The sequence below is a fragment of the Tachypleus tridentatus genome, chromosome 1, assembly GCF_004210375.1.
Source record: "Tachypleus tridentatus isolate NWPU-2018 chromosome 1, ASM421037v1, whole genome shotgun sequence".
Taxonomy (NCBI): Eukaryota; Metazoa; Arthropoda; class Merostomata; order Xiphosura; family Limulidae; genus Tachypleus; species Tachypleus tridentatus.
Window position 1 is genome coordinate 173,969,793 of NC_134825.1, and position 12,298 is coordinate 173,982,090.

General features: G+C 34.9%; 1 protein-coding gene across 1 annotated transcript in view; it reads right to left on the reverse strand.

The window, feature by feature from the left end:
• LOC143230485 (uncharacterized) overlaps positions 1–8,854 on the reverse strand; it is a 38,174-nt gene extending 29,320 nt beyond the window's left edge. Inside the window, exon 1 of the mRNA XM_076464138.1 lies at positions 8,250–8,854. The gene's annotated coding sequence lies outside the window, so the exon portion shown is untranslated. The remainder of the gene's footprint in view (positions 1–8,249) is intronic.
• Between the last annotated feature and the right edge of the window lie 3,444 nt (positions 8,855–12,298).

Sequence of the window (12,298 nt, forward strand, 5' to 3'; positions counted from 1 at the left end):
TATACTGTTCACTAGTTGCCCGTGTTGCCTCAGTTGCCTCAAGTGTTGGTGGTATATACAGTGTTGGTGGTATATACTGTTCACTAGTTGCCTCAAGTGTTGGTGGTATATACTGTTCACTAGTTGCCTCAAGTGTTGGTGGTATATACTGTTCACTAGTTGCCCAAGTGTTGGTGGTATATACTGTTCACTAGTTGCCTCAAGTGTTGGTGGTATATACTGTTCACTAGTTCACTACTAGTTGCCTCAAGTGTTGGTGGTATATACTGTTCACTAGCTGCCTCAAGTGTTGGTGGTATATACTGTTCACTAGTTGTCCCAAGTGTTGGTGGTATATACTGTTCACTAGTTGCCAAGTGTTGGTGGTATATACTGTTCACTAGTGTGTTGGTGGTATATACTGTTCACTATATACTGTTCACTAGTTGCCTCAAGTGTTGGTGGTATATACTGTTCACTAGTTGCCTAGTTGCCTCAAGTGTTGGTGGTATATACAAGTGTTGGTGGTATATACTGTTCACTAGTTGCCTCAAGTGTTGGTGGTATATACTGTTCACTAGTTGCCTCAAGTGTTCAAGTGTTGGTGGTATATACTGTTCACTAGTTGCCTCAAGTGTTGGTGGTATATACTGTTCACTAGTTGCCACTAGTCTGTTCAAGTGTTGGTGGTATATACTGTTCACTAGTTGTCTCAAGTGTTGGTGGTATATACTGTTCACTAGTTGCCTCAAGTGTTGGTGGTATATACTGTTCACTAGTTGCTTCAAGTGTTGGTGGTATATACTGTTCACTAGTTGCCTCAAGTGTTGGTGGTATATACTGTTCACTAGTTGCCTCAAGTGTTGGTGGTATATACTGTTCACTAGTTGCCTCAAGTGTTGGTGGTATATACTGTTCACTAGTTGCCTTCCCTCTAGTCTATCATTTCAAAATTAAGAATGGCTAACACAAACATTTCGTGATTAGTGAGACACAATTATCTGAAACAAACAGAAAGTCCCTAAAAGGCTTCTTTTTGTTGCCCTGAAATCCACCCTGCATGTGATGATTTATGTTGAGAAGCTTTTTTATACCTAAGCACCAAGTCTTCTACGTTTAATTCTTATAGGTGTCAGCACTGTTCATTTCACCAACAAACTTAGTTTTCCTAAGGGTTTATAGTTTCTTCAACCCAGCCTTTATTCGTTGTGAAAATACCGTCTCCTTAGGTGGCTTGTTATGGCAACAGTGGTACATATTTTGTATTTATAATAATGTTACTAAGGCTTTCTGCCGCCGTCAGTAACTTCGAAATATTGACCAGTTAGTGGCACTGACTGTCGTTCTCATAACACACCAGCAGATTAAAGTCCGGAGAATATTTTACGGTATCGCCCGGTTTCTAACCCAGCTCCGAACTCAAAAGCTCTACCATAGGGCCAACCTTCACCCTAGAATCAGAGTTTACATTTTGTGTGTTTGAGTGTAGTTAAGCACAGAACTACACAATGGGTTATGTGTACTGTGCCCACCATGGGTATCGAAACCAGAATTTTAGCGTATAAGTTCACAGACTTACCGGTGTGTCACTAGAAACTAGGAATATAAAAAGTCGTACCAACTATAAATAAAAACATCTTCTGTTTGGTGTTATTAAATAACGCTAATCAAATAGCGACCTTTTTCAATGGATCTCAGGTTTATAAATTTTTATGGGGAAAAAAAAACCAGTATTTGCTTTCAAACATCAAGCCGTCGAATGTAATTTTATTTTTTGTCGTTAAGTGATCACTTCTAAAATTTTAAATACATATCAGGAAATTTAAACTTTCGACAGGTGCGCCACCTTATGTGCCTTAGGATTCGGTCGTAGCTGTCCCTAAATTTAAAAGACTGAATAGAGAAAAAAGCAACCAGCCAGTAGCACCTAACAGCACAAAGGATTTGTCTGGATTTGGGTGCCTTATAATGGAACGTTTGTTCATTTTATTAATCGCACGAGTTCGACAGTGTCAAGTTTTTGTCATCAGATCCTTGGGTTTAGAGTACGGCGTGTCATCAATAGGATACGGCCTGCCCTAAAATATTGGAAAATCATTCTGTCGGAACATCGCTAATACACATTTACGTACTATAATTTATATCGGACGACTCGCCGATGTTACGTTAAGTCTGTTTGCTTTTGAATTTCGCACAAAGCTACTCGAGGGCTATCTGTGCTAGCCGTCCCTAATTTAGTAGTGTAAGACTAGACGGAAGGCAGCTAGTCATCACCACCCACCGCCAATTCTTGGGCTACTCTTTTACCAACGAATAGTGGGATTAACCGTTACATTATAACGCCCCCACGGCTGGGAGGGCGAGCATGTTTAGCGCGACGCGGGCATGAACCCGCGACCCTCGGATTACGAGTCGCACGCCTTACGCGCTCGGCCATGCCAGGCCATTACGTTAAGTCACGTATTATGATTTCAAATAGCCATTAATTTTAATTTTAATTCAGAAGTGAATTAAATGTCAATAGGTATAAAATTTATAACATTTGACAGCAAGACTGATAAAAACAATTTTCTTTCTTAACACGAATATATTTTAATGTACAAACAACAGTACAACGGTTTGTGATAACGGTTATTACAAATATTGGCTTATATAGAAACGTTTTACAAACTTGAAAACAATACTGAATATTCTATCTGATTGGGAACTGAATATTCTTTGTCGATTCACAACGAATAAATTAATTTTATGTTGATATATGTACACTTCACTTAACTGGTGTCGGATTAGTTTAATTGTTAGGTTGCCTTATTAAGTGCTCTGATTGAGTAGTTTAACCCTTAGTCTGCTATATTCAGTGGTCTGATTGAGTAGTTTAACTCTTAGGTTGCTATATTCAGTAGTCTGATTGAGTAGTTTAATTGTTAGTCTGCTATATTCAGTGGTCTGATTGAGTAGTTTAATTGTTATTCCGTTATATTCACTAGTCTGATTGAGTAGTTTAACTCTTAGTTTGCTGTATTCAGTGGTCTGATTGAGTAGTTTAATTGTTATTCTGTTATATTCAGTGGTCTGATTGAGTAGTTTAATTGTTAGTCTGCTATATTCAGTAGTCTGATTGAGTAGTTTAATTGTTATTCTGCTATATTCAAAGGTCTGATTGAGTAGTTTAATTGTTAGTCTGCTATATTCAACGGTCTGATTGAGTAGTTTAATTGTTAGTCTGCTATATTCAGTGGTCTGATTGAGTAGTTGTTTTTTCCCTATTGAAGCAGAGAATAACAAATCCAGAATCGTATAAATGTGGTCACGTTTTGTTTTACAGATCTGATTGTCTCCTCCTGGTGTCTAGTGTGAAATATTATAAACCATAAACCGTAGTCTTGATATAAATCATTGAGCTATAGAGTCCATGTTTACGTCCTGACAGAAGTATTTCATTTCAGGATTAAATGCAAAAACAAAATCAGAATCATATAACCAAAGCCGATGTAAGAAAGAAGGAAGACCGTGTTTAACGTAAACTCCATTTTTTATCTTTGCAGAAAAGATACTTATGGCTTGACATAATCTCAGTGAGTGTATTAGAACAAATACCAATATATACTAAATTCTACGGCTCGGCACGGCCAGATGGGTTAAGGCGTTCAACTCGTAATCTGAGGGTCGCAGATTCGAATTCCCACCGCACCAAATATGCTCACCCTTTCATATGTGGGGGCATTATAATGTGACGGTCAATCCCACTATTCGTTGGTAAAAGAGCAGCCTAAGAGTTGGCGGTGGGTGGTGATGACTAACTTCCTTCCCTCTAGTCTTATATTGCTGAATTAGGGACGGCTAGCGCAGATAGCCCTTGAATAGCTTTGCACGAAATTCAAAACAAACTTAATTGTATAAATGTCTTAATAAATTTTAAACTTTACATCCAACTAATTCCAGTTTTTCAGTTTCAAAAGCCTCACTGTGGAACACTGCAGACATAAAAACTAAAATCCAGTGTTCGGTTCTCCGCTGCTGACACAGCAGATAGCTCAATATGGTTTAAGCAATATTTAGTTCTAGGTTGACCTTTAGTTGTGACCCATGTAGCAATCTTGTTCTGACGAGAAGTTGGTATTAATTAATCATAAATTAGTGATGACCCCTCGATGTATCTTACACAGAAAATGTGTGAATTGGCCAGTTTCTCATCACTTCTTCATCAATATCATGCAATATGTCCCGTCCACAGGTAGTGAAGTGTATAAAAACAAGTTAGTAACGTGAAGCTAGTTTGTGGTAGTACTTATCATGCATCTTACGCAAGAATTTATATTAGACTGAGGTCGTTTTGCGATATAACCTGTGCGACATCCCATTACCAAAACATAGTTCAAGAAACAAAACGGAACCGGAAAATGAGACAAAAATGCACGAGAGCATTGAATCACAGTTTGAGAAACTGTCTTGTATTAAAAAGTTGTTCTTTACCAGTTAATCGAAAAACATTTTAAAGAGATGTTCAAAAATTTGTCAACCGAAGAAATTGCTCGTTTATAAATGTTTCTGTAATCGCTTACAGGCTGGTCTAGTGTATGACGTTCCCTTTTTGTATCATTTAATGTCGGCCATCTGGATGGAAAAACACGAGAATGAAATGTACTGCTGCTTTTAAACGATGTAGAAGTTCACTGGAAAATTATTTTGAAACTTCAATAACGTATCAACTTTTTGTCTTTTTATGTCTGTTCATAAATTAATTACATAAAGATATTATTGGTTTTAACCAGTTGCTGTCTAAAAAGTAAAATCCAAAGTCTAGTCGCGGATCAAAACCAATAACATTTTTAACAGTACAGATAATAATTGGGAAATTATTAGATACTTAATGAAACTGGATATAAAAATGTGTGATGAATTTACATACACAAAGAACTACATTATACAGAACAATTAAAACGTGTATTACGTATGTAATTCGTGTTTAGGAAATTCGTTATAAGCTTGTATGACAGTGATTGTTCCTTCAATGTGCTCTTTTATTTTCATTAGAGAAACAGTTTGTTTGTTTTTTGAATTTTGCGCAAAGCTACTCGAGGGCAATCTGCGCTAGTCATCCATAATTTAGCAGTCAAAGATTAGAGGGAAGGCAGAGAGTCATCACCATCCACCGCCAACTCTTGGGCTACTCGTTTACCAACGAATGGTGGTGGGATTGACCATCACATTATAACGCTCCCATTGCTGACAAGGCGAACGTGTTTGATGGGACAGGGACTCGAAACCGCGACCCTCGGATGGCGAGTCGTCGATAGCCCTAATCACTTTCTACAGATTTACTACGCTAAAATGAGGGGTTCGATTACCCTCGGTATATTCAGCAGATAGCCCGATGTGGCTTTGCTATAAGAAAAAGAGACCCTAATAACTTGGCCATCCTAGGCTTCTGACAGTGAGACACACACACCCTAATAACTTTGCCATGCTAGGTTCCTGACAGTGAGACACACACACACATCCTTATCTCTTGGCCATGCTAGGCTCCTGGCAGCAGTGTAAGAACTGATAAGGAGTGTGGTGACCCTTTGGTCAATCCCTGACTTAACTGTATCTTAAAAAACTGCTCCAACTGACATCACAACAATTTTATTTCATACAAGAAAAATCACGGAAGTGTTTTTAAAGCAGCATTTCCTTCTTATGTGTTAAGTTGGGAGACTATTAGAGAAGAAAAAGTCTGGTTCATCGTCATTTGTGTGATAACTTTATAATAATCCTTCTTATGTGTTAAGTTGGGAGACTATTAGAGAAGAAACAGTCTGGTTCATCGTCATTTGTGTAATTACTTTATAATAATCCTTCTTATGTGCTAAGTTGGGAGACTATTAGAGAAGAAACAGTCTGGTTCATCGTCATTTGTGTAATTACTTTATAATAATCCTTCTTATGTGCTAAGTTGGGAGACTATTAGAGAAGAAACAGTCTGGTTCATCGTCATTTGTGTGATAACTTTATAATAATCCTTCTTATGTGCTAAGTTGGGAGACTATTAGAGAAGAAACAGTCTGGTTCATCGTCATTTGTGTAATTACTTTATAATAATCCTTCTTATGTGCTAAGTTGGGAGACTATTAGAGAAGAAACAGTCTGGTTCGTCGTCATTTGTGTGATAACTTTATAATAATCCTTCTTATGTGTTAAGTTGGGAGACTATTAGAGAAGAAACAGTCTGGTTCATCGTCATTTGTGTGATAACTTTATAATAATCCTTCTTATGTGCTAAGTTGGGAGACTATTAGAGAAGAAACAGTCTGGTTCATCGTCATTTGTGTGATAACTTTATAATAATCGTTCTTATGTGCTAAGTTGGGAGACTATTAGAGAAGAAACAGTCTGGTTCATCGTCATTTGTGTGGTAACTTTATAATAATCGTTCTTATGTGTTAAGTTGGGAGACTATTAGAGAAGAAACAGTCTGGTTCATCGTCATTTGTGTGGTAACTTTATAATAATCCTTCTTATGTGCTAAGTTGGGAGACTATTAGAGAAGAAACAGTCTGGTTCATCGTCATTTGTGTGATAACTTTATAATAATCCTTCTTATGTGTTAAGTTGGGAGACTATTAGAGAAGAAACAGTCTGGTTCATCGTCATTTGTGTAATTACTTTATAATAATCCTTCTTATGTGCTAAGTTGGGAGACTATTAGAGAAGAAACAGTCTGGTTCATCGTCATTTGTGTGATAACTTTATAATAATCCTTCTTATGGGCTAAGTTGGGAGACTATTAGAGAAGAAACAGTCTGGTTCATCGTCATTTGTGTAATTACTTTATAATAATCCTTCTTATGTGCTAAGTTGGGAGACTATTAGAGAAGAAACAGTCTGGTTCATCGTCATTTGTGTGATAACTTTATAATAATCCTTCTTATGTGTTAAGTTGGGAGACTATTAGAGAAGAAACAGTCTGGTTCATCGTCATTTGTGTGATAACTTTATAATAATCCTTCTTATGTGCTAAGTTGGGAGACTATTAGAGAAGAAACAGTCTGGTTCATCGTCATTTGTGTGGTAACTTTATAATAATCGTTCTTATGTGTTAAGTTGGGAGACTATTAGAGAAGAAACAGTCTGGTTCATCGTCATTTGTGTGGTAACTTTATAATAATCCTTCTTATGTGTTAAGTTGGGAGACTATTAGAGAAGAAACAGTCTGGTTCATCGTCATTTGTGTGGTAACTTTATAATAATCCTTCTTATGTGTTAAGTTGGGAGACTATTAGAGAAGAAACAGTCTGGTTCATCGTCATTTGTGTGGTAACTTTATAATAATCGTTCTTATGTGTTAAGTTGGGAGACTATTAGAGAAGAAACAGTCTGGTTCATCGTCATTTGTGTGGTAACTTTATAATAATCCTTCTTATGTGTTAAGTTGGGAGACTATTAGAGAAGAAACAGTCTGGTTCATCGTCATTTGTGTGGTAACTTTATAATAATCCTTCTTATGTGTTAAGTTGGGAGACTATTAGAGAAGAAACAGTCTGGTTCATCGTCATTTGTGTGGTAACTTTATAATAATCCTTCTTATGTGTTAAGTTGGGAGACTATTAGAGAAGAAACAGTCTGGTTCATCGTCATTTGTGTGATAACTTTATAATAATCCTTCTTATGTGCTAAGTTGGGAGACTATTAGAGAAGAAACAGTCTGGTTCATCGTCATTTGTGTGATAACTTTATAATAAAACATACATTGATTGTGGCTGCCAAATAATCTAGTACAAGCCAATTTATATAATAGATTTAGAAGGATGCGTTTGGTAAAATTGTCGTCTATATTTTTACGAGATAGATGTGGCAAATTTGCCGGATAGTTTTTAACGTTACGTCATAAAGTCTTTTCACAATAGCAGCAAATCAATTTTTCAAAATTAAAAAAAAAAGTTATAAGAAAATCCATTGTCTAAGATTACAGTTGTCGGTTATATCAATATAGCAACAACCAGCAGTTACGTTAATATGGAACTGTTGTCATTAATGGTATATAATACATCTCTCTTCTCATATCTTATACAGTATAAATATACAGAATAAGTCTTGTGTGTGTTTCTGAAATGACATCTTTTAGTTAAGAATCTCAGACTCAATCTAAACATATTTTAACTATCTACTAAACCTTTACTATAACGCATGCGTTAAAATATACAATGGTTATACAATATATTTCTTACGTTTAATTTATTAAGTTTACTTTACTTTCTGGTGAAATATGATACAGTACTTTAACTTACTTCTTTGTATCTGGGAATGTTCTTATTAGGTGACCCGAAGATGTTCTTCCTAGGTGACCTAAAGATGTCCCTGCTAGGTGACTCAAAGATGTCCTTGCTAGATGACACGAAGATGTTCCTGCTAGGTGACCCGAAGATGTTCTTACTAGGTGACTCGAAGATATCCTCACTAGGTGACCCGGGGACTTTCTCACTTGGTAGTCTGTGGGTGTGTGACTAGGTATCTCGTGTACGTTCTGTTAACGTGACCCAAATACGTCCTAAGGGATCCCCGGATGTTCTGACTAGGTGACCTAAGGATGAACTGACTAGAAGTACTTAGAAGCAGTGTTAAAACTATAGATCTTAAATGGTTTTCAACAAAGTTCGATATTTTAAACATTAACGATAGAGTTTATCATTTTATGAAGAGTCGGTAGGAAACCGTTAAGTTTCACTCAGAGACATATAGTGAGGGTTTCATGTATTTTGGAAGAATTCTGGAAGACGTTTTTACAGCCAGTAAGCAATTCCAAATCTGTATTAGAAACTAGTTAGCTGTGGAGTCCGTTTATAGGGCCATCTCACCATCGAATGTTCCCAGCTGAAGTCTGTGTCTCTTCTGCCGCCCTGGCAGTTTACTGTAGGGCGGGGACTTTACTTGTCAGCTGATTGGGAGGGTCCTTCTATCTCTGGGCCCAGGACGATACCATATCGCCAATAACGGCCGACAGTTTTTAAGGCTAAGCTTTAAATGTTAAGTTACTTCTTCCAACCAGTTGATAGGTATTTTTACATAACTTTCTTGATGTCTTGTAAATCCTTAAGAGTTATGCATTGATTATAGAAACTAAACATTATTTTATCTATACAGATAATTACATAATTTCACCTCATTACTTCTAATCACTGCGTTAGAATCATACCAGGCATTAAATAAAAATGTGTTTTTAAAAATAATTTGTTATTTCATTGTGTATCTGGTAACATAACATCGGCTGAGTCCGCAATCAAACAGAACCAAAACAAACGCACTTATATATAATAGCGTAACAAGTAATCCCAGTAATTACCTTTTACAGTTTTTAGAAGCTGTAAGTGTAACGTAAGCGTCTTCACATTACAGGTGATTATGTGGCAGAAACCAAAATACTATTTGAAGTGTTATTGAAAGTTCTAAGTGGTAAAAGGCGCCGCTGTTTGTGCAACATATTAAAATAGAATACAGAACTCTTCAGTTGTATCGAACAACATATTAAAATAGAATACAAAACTCTTCAGTTGTATCGAACAACATATTAAAATAGAATACAAAACTCTTCAGTTGTATCGAACAACATATTAAAATAGAATATAAAACTCTTCAGTTGTATCGAACAACATATTAAAATAGAATACAAAACTCTTCAGTTGTATCGAACAACATATTAAAATAGAATACAAAACTCTTCAGTTGTATCGAACAACATATTAAAATAGAATACAAAACTCTTCAGTTGTATCGAACAACATATTAAAATAGAATACAAAACTCTTCAGTTGTATCGAACAACATATTAAAATAGAATACAAAACTCTTCAGTTGTATCGAACAACATATTAAAATAGAATACAAAACTCTTCAGTTGTATCGAACAACATATTAAAATAGAATACAAAACTCTTCAGTTGTATCGAACAACATATTAAAATAGAATACAAAACTCTTCAGTTGTATCGAACAACATATTTAGTTGATTGTTTCCTCGAGGGGGGGAAGAAGTATACAACAATGTCCATAGAGAGTTAAGGATTGACTCAATAGCTGTGTATGTCTGTGATCTTTCTTTGTTCTGTTTTAACAGAATGTATATCATTCTGTCATTGTCTCTCGACTGTTGAAGTTGCTTACAACAAACAAGAGATTTGAACAAACTCACATACACTTCCTGTTATTTTTATAGTAAAACATCATCATAAACACTTTAAATAACTAATAGATGATGTTATTCACAGCTTATCTGTATCATTATATTCACAGCTTATATTATCATTATATTCACAGCTTATCTGCCTTATTGTATTCACAGCTTATCTGTCTTATTGTATTCGGAGTTTAGCTGCCTGATTGTATTCACAACTTATCTGCCTTATTGTATTCACAGCTTATCTGTCTTATTGTATTCACAGCTTATCTGTCTTATTCTATTCACAGCTTATCTGCCTTATTGTTATCTGTCATTGTATTCAACTTATCTGTCTTATATGTATTTATCATTATATTCCTTATCTGTCTTATTGTATTCACAGCTTATCCTGTCTTATTGTATTCACAGCTTATATTATCATTATATTCACAGTTTAATCTGCCTTATCTGCTTATTGTATTCACAGTTTATATTATCATTATATTCACAGCTTATCTGTCTTATTGTATTCACAACTTATCTGTCTTATTGTATTCAGAGTTTAACTGCCTTATTGTATTCACAACTTATTTGCCTTATTGCTTATTGTATTCATAGCTTATATTATCATTATATTCACAGCTTATCTGCCTTATTGTATTCACACCTCATCTGCTTTATTGTATTTTACAAAACAAATCAATAAATCAATTTCGCCTTATATATATATAAATATAAATACATGCGAAACAAATGAGCAACATATGTTTCAATATATAAAATCATGTGAAACAAGTTACTGATTTATGATAATTTCTTTTATGCACTTCACCGATCTTAGAGCATAATCTATGAATATCCAATAGACCATGATGTGGTTTCACGTGGAGATAACTACTTCTATTACATTCTGCATGAGATGTTCAGTTGAATTAGATTGATAAAACGAACTACAGTAACATGTGAGTTACTGACGTGAATTATTTTGTAACAAACCAAGTTTCATACCCTTCAACAAATATGAGAACAAAGATAAATTCATGATTTACGATACCAAGTAAAGCGTTCAACAGTGGGTAATCCTCGTCTATCTGTGTAGTGTTACCAACACAAGTTTGTTTTTGGTAATTCGGTTAATTATATCATACAAACATGAATGTAGACTCATCAACAAAACTGACATTGTCTGTCTGTTTAGACTGATATGTTTAATTTCACAGTTGATACGGATCTATACAAGATACTATCAATTTGCTGAGTAAATGGATGATACTGTCACTGATGAAGATTTAGAAAAATGACTCACTGAGCATAGTTAACACTAACTCATTAACTAGACTCACCGCCACTAAGTAAGTAAGACAATTTAAATATCAGTTCTCATTACAGGAATGTCTTCTTGTTATACTAGTCATTCAAGGCTCGTTTCTTGAATGAAATTGGTGTCTATCGTCTTTGTTAAACTAACCAGATGTCTCAGAACTTTACGTGGCCTTAACGTCTTTCACTGTAAACTGATGTACAGAAGATATAAATACACCAAGACTCATAAGTTGTAAATGCACTAAGATATGTAAACTATAAATACACTAAGATATATAAACTGTAAATACACCAAGACATATAAACTGTAAATACACCAAGACATATAAACTGTAAATACACCAAGACATATAAACTGTAAATACACTAAGATATGTAAACTGTAAATACACTAAGATATGTAAACTGTAAATACACTAAGATATATAAACTGTAAATACACCAAGACATATAAACTGTAAATACACCAAGACATATAAACTGTAAATACACTAAGATATATAAACTGTAAATACACCAAGACATATAAACTGTAAATACACTAAGATATATAAACTGTAAATACACCAAGACATATAAACTGTAAACACTCTAAGATATATAAACTGTAAATACACTAAGATACATAAACTGTAAATATATTAGTTGTAAGTATAAGTCTTCCCAGAATACATTTCTCTGACAGAGTTTGTTAAATATCATTGACAGATGAAAATAGTTTTATATCATCAGATTTCTTCCAAATGTCATTTACAATCACGTTCGTAAGACCATTTGTATCTCCTTGGAATAACACAGTGCATAGAATTCTTAACGATCATTAGAACACAAACAGTCTATTGTTCTTGTCTGAAACACTGA